The sequence below is a fragment of the Vipera ursinii genome (genome assembly GCF_947247035.1).
Source record: "Vipera ursinii genome assembly, chromosome: 8".
In the NCBI taxonomy this organism is placed as follows: Eukaryota; Metazoa; Chordata; class Lepidosauria; order Squamata; family Viperidae; genus Vipera; species Vipera ursinii.
The window spans coordinates 15313748-15321117 of NC_139519.1; the positions used below are offsets into that span (position 1 = coordinate 15313748).

At 37.4% G+C, this 7370-nt stretch overlaps 1 long non-coding RNA gene across 3 annotated transcripts; it reads right to left on the minus strand.

Annotated features, from left to right (window-relative positions):
* Positions 1–289: 289 nt before the first annotated feature.
* On the minus strand, positions 290–6990 carry LOC310643798. Of its 3 annotated transcripts, none has more exons than XR_014493162.1 (5): positions 6532–6990; positions 3572–6443; positions 2177–2305; positions 1344–1471; positions 290–895 (listed from the first exon to the last, which is right to left on the minus strand). It is a non-coding gene; the product is annotated as an uncharacterized lncRNA (long non-coding RNA). The 3 variants fall into 3 exon arrangements; XR_014493163.1 differs by having other exon boundaries at positions 3572–3804; positions 6323–6786; XR_014493164.1 differs by having other exon boundaries at positions 3572–3742; positions 6323–6785.
* Between the last annotated feature and the right edge of the window lie 380 nt (positions 6991–7370).

Consider the following 7370-nt stretch of genomic DNA (forward strand, 5'->3'; position numbering starts at 1 on the left):
GCTGGGTGATTCTGAGAGTTAAAGTCCACCCTTCTTTAAGTTGCCAAGGTTGAGAAACACCGATTAGAGAGTTCCCCTTCTCTCTTTGGTGTGCTGGATTTGCGTCCTCTTATCCCTGCTTTTCTGGTTAGAGCCCATTGTTGCTGCATTGGTTTCAGCTGTCACATGTCCTGGCATCCATGTCTCAAACAGTACAGGCATGAGTGAAACGTGTTAGGGAATCAACTCCACACTAAATGAGGATCGTTCGCTCCAACAGGAAATTATTAGCAAGATAAAGAACCAAGCATACTTGTGAATCGTATTTTTATTAATACGTTAAAATACGTTAAGAAATGGCAGTAGCCCCATGTACAAAATGTGAGTCCAAAGAAATGCAAAAATTCACTGGTTAATGCAAATTCTCACCCACAAGCTGGAAAATGGTATTGGTTGCAAAGGATATTTTGTGCGTGCTAGTTTTTACAAATCCCTAGATCAAAGATGAAAAATATTAGTTAACAAGAATCTGATTAATTAACATTCAGCATTAAATTGGTGCTAGACAAAATGGAAATCAAGAGGGGGTGGACTTGGATCAATTGTCGGAGCATAATGATTCTAAGCTGGATCCTTTCTTGACTCCAGCTTCTTCCTTTGCTTCTTCTGCACCAAAATCTTCTCCATCTATAAATTTGATTTAAGATATCTTCGTAAAATAAAACAAGATGTTTTCAGGTCCTCCTTTTTGACTTAAACCAATAGGCTTGTTTGACTCTGATGAAGTGCTTACGAACCAATCTGCGAACTCTGCAGATTCAAAAGTGCAAATCTCTGGCCTGCCATCACTTTTGCTGTAGAAAGTGAAATTCTTGAAATTTTCTGGTGTTCTATATAAGTTCATAATATTTTCCTCCTAAAAAAAGGAAGCCTTCTTTAGCAAAACAAAGTATATTATACCACATGACATCGTGGCTACAAGATTAATGGAGAATGGCTTTGCAGAAGACTTCTTCCCACTTAAGGAGTATCACTGTTTCTGATTTAGAACTTGGAACCACGGGAAGCTTTTAATTACACATGTAGTAGACTCAGCAGTACTCGTTGCTTTTCCATACTGAGAAGTCCAGAACTACAATTTAATTTATTTGTGAAAAGTAAAACACAAAAAACCCGTCACTAATTATGTCAGGGGGAAACAATGATGGAGAAAGGTAGCATTTATTATAATCTGGCACATGCTTATTTACGAGCAGATTGTGAGTCCTCTTATTTCACAGAGTAGACACAATCCTAATCCTAGTGAAAAAGGAGAACCAGCTATTTTTCTAGGAAAAAGAATTGAGTACAAATGAAATACTCACCATGAGCTTTAATTGAAGCTGTCCATCACCAGACTTTATACAGGACAGAACACGATTATTAGCACCTATAAAGATTGGATTCCTTTTTGAATCTAAGGAGGTATTAGGAACTACATCAAAAGAACTCTCTGGGGGAAAATAATATGAAAGAAACAGAGTCATGCATTTGTGGCAAAACGAAATGGTTTCATTGATTTGGAAATGTTGACTGAGAAACACTGACTGAAGTTTAATAATATGCTTTACCAAAATAAATAGCAGATAATTGTAACTAAGGTGGAGTAGAAGAAGATGGACATGACACAAAGAATCATTGGGAATTCCAAATTATTTAGATCAGTGTAGACTTAGTGGAAATGTTCAGATAATTCTTGCCCCACCCTCTGTGTGTGTGTGTGTGTGTGTGTGTGTGTGTGTGTGTGTGTGTGTACTGCAATCGACTGGAAGGCCGATCACAAGAAAACATCAACAAATAGGAATTAGAGAGCAGTTAAATTATATGAAAGCAATAAATCTACCACCAGACATTTACAAACATAATGAAAGTAATACTGAAAACTTATGAAAACCTTAAGCTTTTTGAAAAAAATCTGTTCGTTTTCTTTTGTTGACAGAGAATGGACCATTCAGAGGTTGTCTTTAAACTATGGTTTTCTGTTGTTTTTTTAACTCACTGTTGGATAACAAATCCTGATAGCTCCATCATTGTTGGGATGGATCAGTCTGAATCTTGGTGACTATAATAATTACTAACATCAAAGATGTCCTGTCAATAATTTGGCTAATACTAGGACTAAAATATTCCAGCAAAATATAAGAAATTTTATTGTTACCTGGTGAATTTGAATTTTGTGGACTTGCTATCAGCTCGTTGTTCACCACACTGAGAAACTGATTGCTAATATCCCAAAATTTAAACTGCCAGGGTTGTTTCACCTTTTGTGTAGAAGCTACTGAAGAATCTACAGGAATATGCACATATGCATATCAACATATAAAACACAAGCAAAGAGAATGTTCCAAACGCTGAATATTCCAATGAACATTCCAGTGAAAATATTGGAATGTAATACCTTTAAAGTTGCTAATGTCACTGAAAGTTTGGGATCAGCACTGTTTCTTAAGATATAGATAAAGAATCTTGAGATGTTGAAGAAAGAAACAATGGGGAATTTTAAAAAGAAGTAAAAAAATAGATTCCATTCCTCTCCTTCTCTTTATTCCTTGGACAACTACATATTTAGTTTAGTTTAGTTTTTATTAGTTTTTAGTTTTTATTAAATTTTTATACCGCCCTTCTCCCTAGGGACTCAGGGCGGTGAACAGGGCAGATAATAAAAGTACAAAACTACAAAAGTTAAAATAGAATTAAATTAATGCCCAAGATAAAACAGTAAAATATACAAATATTTAAAAACCCAAATTAACTCCCCATCAGGCCAGGCCAGCTTGTTCAAACAGGTGGGTCTTTAACCCGCGCCGGAAGGAGCGGAGATCCGGTGCCATCCGGAGCTCCACCGGCAGTTCATTCCATAAGGCCGGGGCGCCCACAGAGAAGGCCCTCCCCCTGGGGGCCACCAGCCGGCATTCTCTGACCGGAGGCACCCTGAGGAGGCCCTCTCTGTGGGAACGCACAGGGCGGAGGGGGGTTGACGCCGGCAGCAGGTGGTCCCCGAGGTATTCCGGACCCATGCCAATATTTATGTATTCATAAACCAACTTCCAACAAGATATTCCCAAATATGTGCAAGAATGCACACTTTCTCTATTGCTATGTTTGGCCTCTTTCTCTGTAAAATCTAATGCCTTGAACTGGCTTCCTTACAAAGAGATGAACGAATCCATTTTAAGCAATGTACATTAACAGTAGATGGCTTAAAACTGATTTCAAAGAACTGTATGAACCATCACTCAGTTACAGTCAAGATTACAAATGGGAAAAAATAGATGGTTAATCTGATATCAGAATGTATCCATGCATCATATGGCATCAGTTCTGCACAGGAATTTTTTGGAGTAATTTAGCATCAACCTTCTGTAATCCCTAACCTTAGCTCAGAGTCACCGGAACCCCGAGATGGGTGGGAAATATATTTGATAAATTAAATAAATAAGCATGTCTCATAAAACAGGAAAATACACTTCATTTCTGTATTGACTAAATGATTAAGGATGTAGTCATGGTTTGGAAATATCTCAAGGACAAGAGAAATGAAATAAAAAATCACCTGGTGGCTTGAATGCGTTGAATAAATCTTCCATTTGCTTCTCCCATGATATTTTATGTGATTTATTTACCATGTCTCTTCTCTTTTCAAACTGTGTAAATTTCTTTAAGTTTCCTTTATCTTCAGGTTGTGCCACTGTTTTGTTCTTAACAAAGGTAGACATGGAAAGAGCTGCTTGGCGGGGGGGGGGGGGGGAAGGATTCCTTTAGCCTTGCTTTTTGGCAAAATGAAAACTGAAAACATCAAACATACTCTAAATAACAATTTATTTTTTTTTATTGTTAACTTTTTAAAAATGTGTTAAAATAGTTAATTTAAAAAGTCACTTTGCAGAGTGAGAGGGTGGCATATGCAGTAAATTGAATGAGTGAAAAAAAATGAAATGAAACGAAATGAAAACAAAATTCTCACTATGATATTTGGAAAAGAAGGGAAGGTCTCTAAAGAGGATTTGTGCTTTCTGAAGTGATCACATTTACAAAACATGACACACTGGATGGATGGATTGAGTTTTAAACAAGTTGCCCATTTAACATGTGGAACCCTGGGCAACCAAGGTAAAAACATAACATATTGTTTTAGATAAATTTTTATTACGAGTTTTGAAAAGAAGATTTTGAAATTAACAAAGAACTAATATAAACTAAAGAGAAAAAAGGAAAAAAGACAAAGACAAAAAGTACAAAAAGAAGAAAAAAATTAAAAGAATTAAAAGAAGTAGCTTCCAATTTTCTTTGCAAAATTACCTCTTACTCTATGATTACAAAAAGAAAAGCTCTCCATTTTCTATTATCTACTTTTTCTAATCCTCAGAGCCCAAAACCATAAGATCTGTTTATACAATCAGTTTATGAGGCGTTTCTAATTAGCAATAAACATATAAAAGGTAAAGGTAAAAGTGCTAGTCGTTTCCAACTCTAGGGGCCGGTGCTCATCTCCGTTTCAAAGCCGAAGAGCCAGCACTTGTCCGAGGACGTCTCCATGGTCATGTGGCTGGCATGACTAGATGCCAAAGGCGCACGGAACGCTGTTACCTTCCCACCGTAGTGGTCCCTATTTTTCTACTTGCATTTTTACGTGCTTTCGAACTGCTAGGTTGGCAGAAGCTGGGACGAGTAACAGGAGCTCACTCTGCTACGCGGCACTCGGGATTCGACCCACCAAACTGCCGACCTTCTGATCGACAAGCTCAGCATCCTAACCCACTGAGCCACCACGTCCCTTCAATAAACATATACATTACTTCTTTTTTTAATCAAGGAGGTCAGTTTGGCCATCTCTGCAAATTGTATCATTTCCACCCACCATTCCTCCATTGTGGCTAGTACCAAATCCTCCAATTTTGAGATAGAATAATCTCACACCACTTATCACACATAACAACAAAATTTCATAGTTCTTTTCCTAGCTGTCTATCCACTAATCCCCCAAAAGAAAAGCCTCTGGTTCCAATTGTATATTACCTTTTACTAATTTTGGATTAGTGTATGTATTTGCCTCCAAATTTTTCTCGCCTTTTTACTACTAAACATGATTTTGTAAAAATTCTCTTTAAGTTTGTAATATGAGGTAAATTTCAACCCTTTCAACCACATATTTATCTCATTGTTCCATTGTATATTGTAACCAATCTAAAAGCATAATGACAAAAATTAATTAAAAAGAAAAAAATTACAAATTCTTCCAACTTCTTAACTTCTTAGTCTATTGTCTATGGAGATTCCCAGTCATCCAGGTCAGAGTTGCCCCAAAGATGCTTTCTAATGAGGCAACTGGACTTTCTTGTTTTTCTTTGAAGATGTTTTGCTTCTCATCCAAGAAGCTTTTCAGCTTAATCACCTCTTCACTATGAGTCAGCAAAGTTTGCAGAAACTCAGTTACATGCACTGGGAGTTTTAATCACGTACAGAACGCTTGTGTCTCTAGCAAGCCAAAATGGAGGCGTTCTTTTCCATTGTAAGTCATCTTCACTCAAAATGTGGACATTGCCTCAGAGACAACATAGAACAACATCCACTTGCCAAAACTTTTCCCACCTAATTTGTTTATTTATTAAATCTTCCACTTATTATTTGCTCAGATACCAGCACAACAGGTGCAGCATGCAGTTTTAAAAGCCTGTTAACCAGAAGTATTTTCCAGGAAAAGGGACCAAAACATTTTTTTTCCCATTTGGTATGACTGGCTAGGGCTTCATCAGCATGTTCAATTATTCTCAATTTCTGATGCTTAAATATCTCTTGCTACAAGGACCGGTGAAAAGAACACACAGAGAGAGATCACGCTTAAGAGGCAGATTGGCAGAAGAAAGAAAGGTTGTATTTTGAAAGACATCTTAATATGAAATTAAAATTACAAAAAAATTGAAGCACACATTTTAATTAATACATTTACTTAAAGATTTTAAAAAATTCAATTTCAATCAAATTCTGACTCCTGAAGTGCTGTTACTGCATGATGAAAGGGGAAAGACAGTTGATTTTTTTTAAAAAAAATTTACATGGAAAGGAATACTGTACAGCAGGGGTGTCAAACTGCCAGCCCACGGGCCAGATGCGTCATAGCAAAACTGCACCCAGCCCATTGCCAGCAATGGGAAAAAAAGTCACAATACGTTGTGACACGAGTTTGACACCCCTGCTGTACAGTTTCTTGAGTATTTTTCTCTTCCATAAAGCTCACACCAGCCTTCAGGGAATGGGAAATGGGATTTATTTAAAAAATTAGATCCCTTCATGGATAAAAACTCACCTGTTTCTTTCCTGGTGAGATTATCCTTCAACGTGGAGAACAAACTCGCAGGTATAAATGGCTGTTTTAATGCTCCATGTATCACCAGCAAGATACAAGAAGAAATCAGCTACAAATAGGACTAAACCCAGATATTATCTCAGTAATCTGGCCCTGGAAGAAAATAATTTGTCACAATAAGTCTACAAAGATACATCAGGAAACAGTACCTCCGTTCTTTGCCTTGGTCTGAAGGCTCATTTCCTGTCATCTCCTCAGAAGATGGTGCGTTTTGTAGCGGCTGAGGAATTCTTGATTGAGACATGTTTTCGTGGAATTTTATCATTGGTTGGTTTCCTGCCTGTTATCTTCTCTCCATCTCACGCCAATAACAGCTTGCAATGAACCAATCAAGTCTTAGGATGTAGCCACAAGTCTGGGCACCACAACTCTTGTGTTTCTTAGAGATCCCACACAAACACGAAACTAGAATAAAATAAAAGCTGAAGACATCTGTGAGTTAGTCATGGATTCTTCCTCTTGAGTAAGGCTTCATCTGGAAAGGATGAGGCTCTGTCACTTCTTTTCTGCATGATATTATCACAGGTTCGTTTATTTTTCCAACACTGAAGAGTTGCCAAGTTGTCATTCACCATTACGCAAGTGAAGCTTATGTAATGGGTGCCTCAATGGACTTTATTTGATATTAAGAAAAACTCGCTCTGAAAAATGCAGGAGGTGGACCTGAATTAAGTACTGTATCTTCTCATTTGTTATAAAGTTAACACAAATGAAATATGGTTAACATGATTAGTCTCTGTGGGAGTTATTTCTCTTACTAAGCAAAGGTGCAGCAGTTCTGATAACAAGGAACAAGAAGGAGCTTTCACAAGAGGCTTTCTGCATTGAAAGAGAATATGGAGATTGGCAAGTTTGGCTGCCCTAAATTGTCTCATTATAGGTCCATGAAACATGTAAGGATGAGGGTGAAGGTTCGTTCTTGTGGGTTGGTTTCTGAACATTTCATTACCAGGCTAGGTAACATCTTCAGGAGAGTTTAAGGGATGTC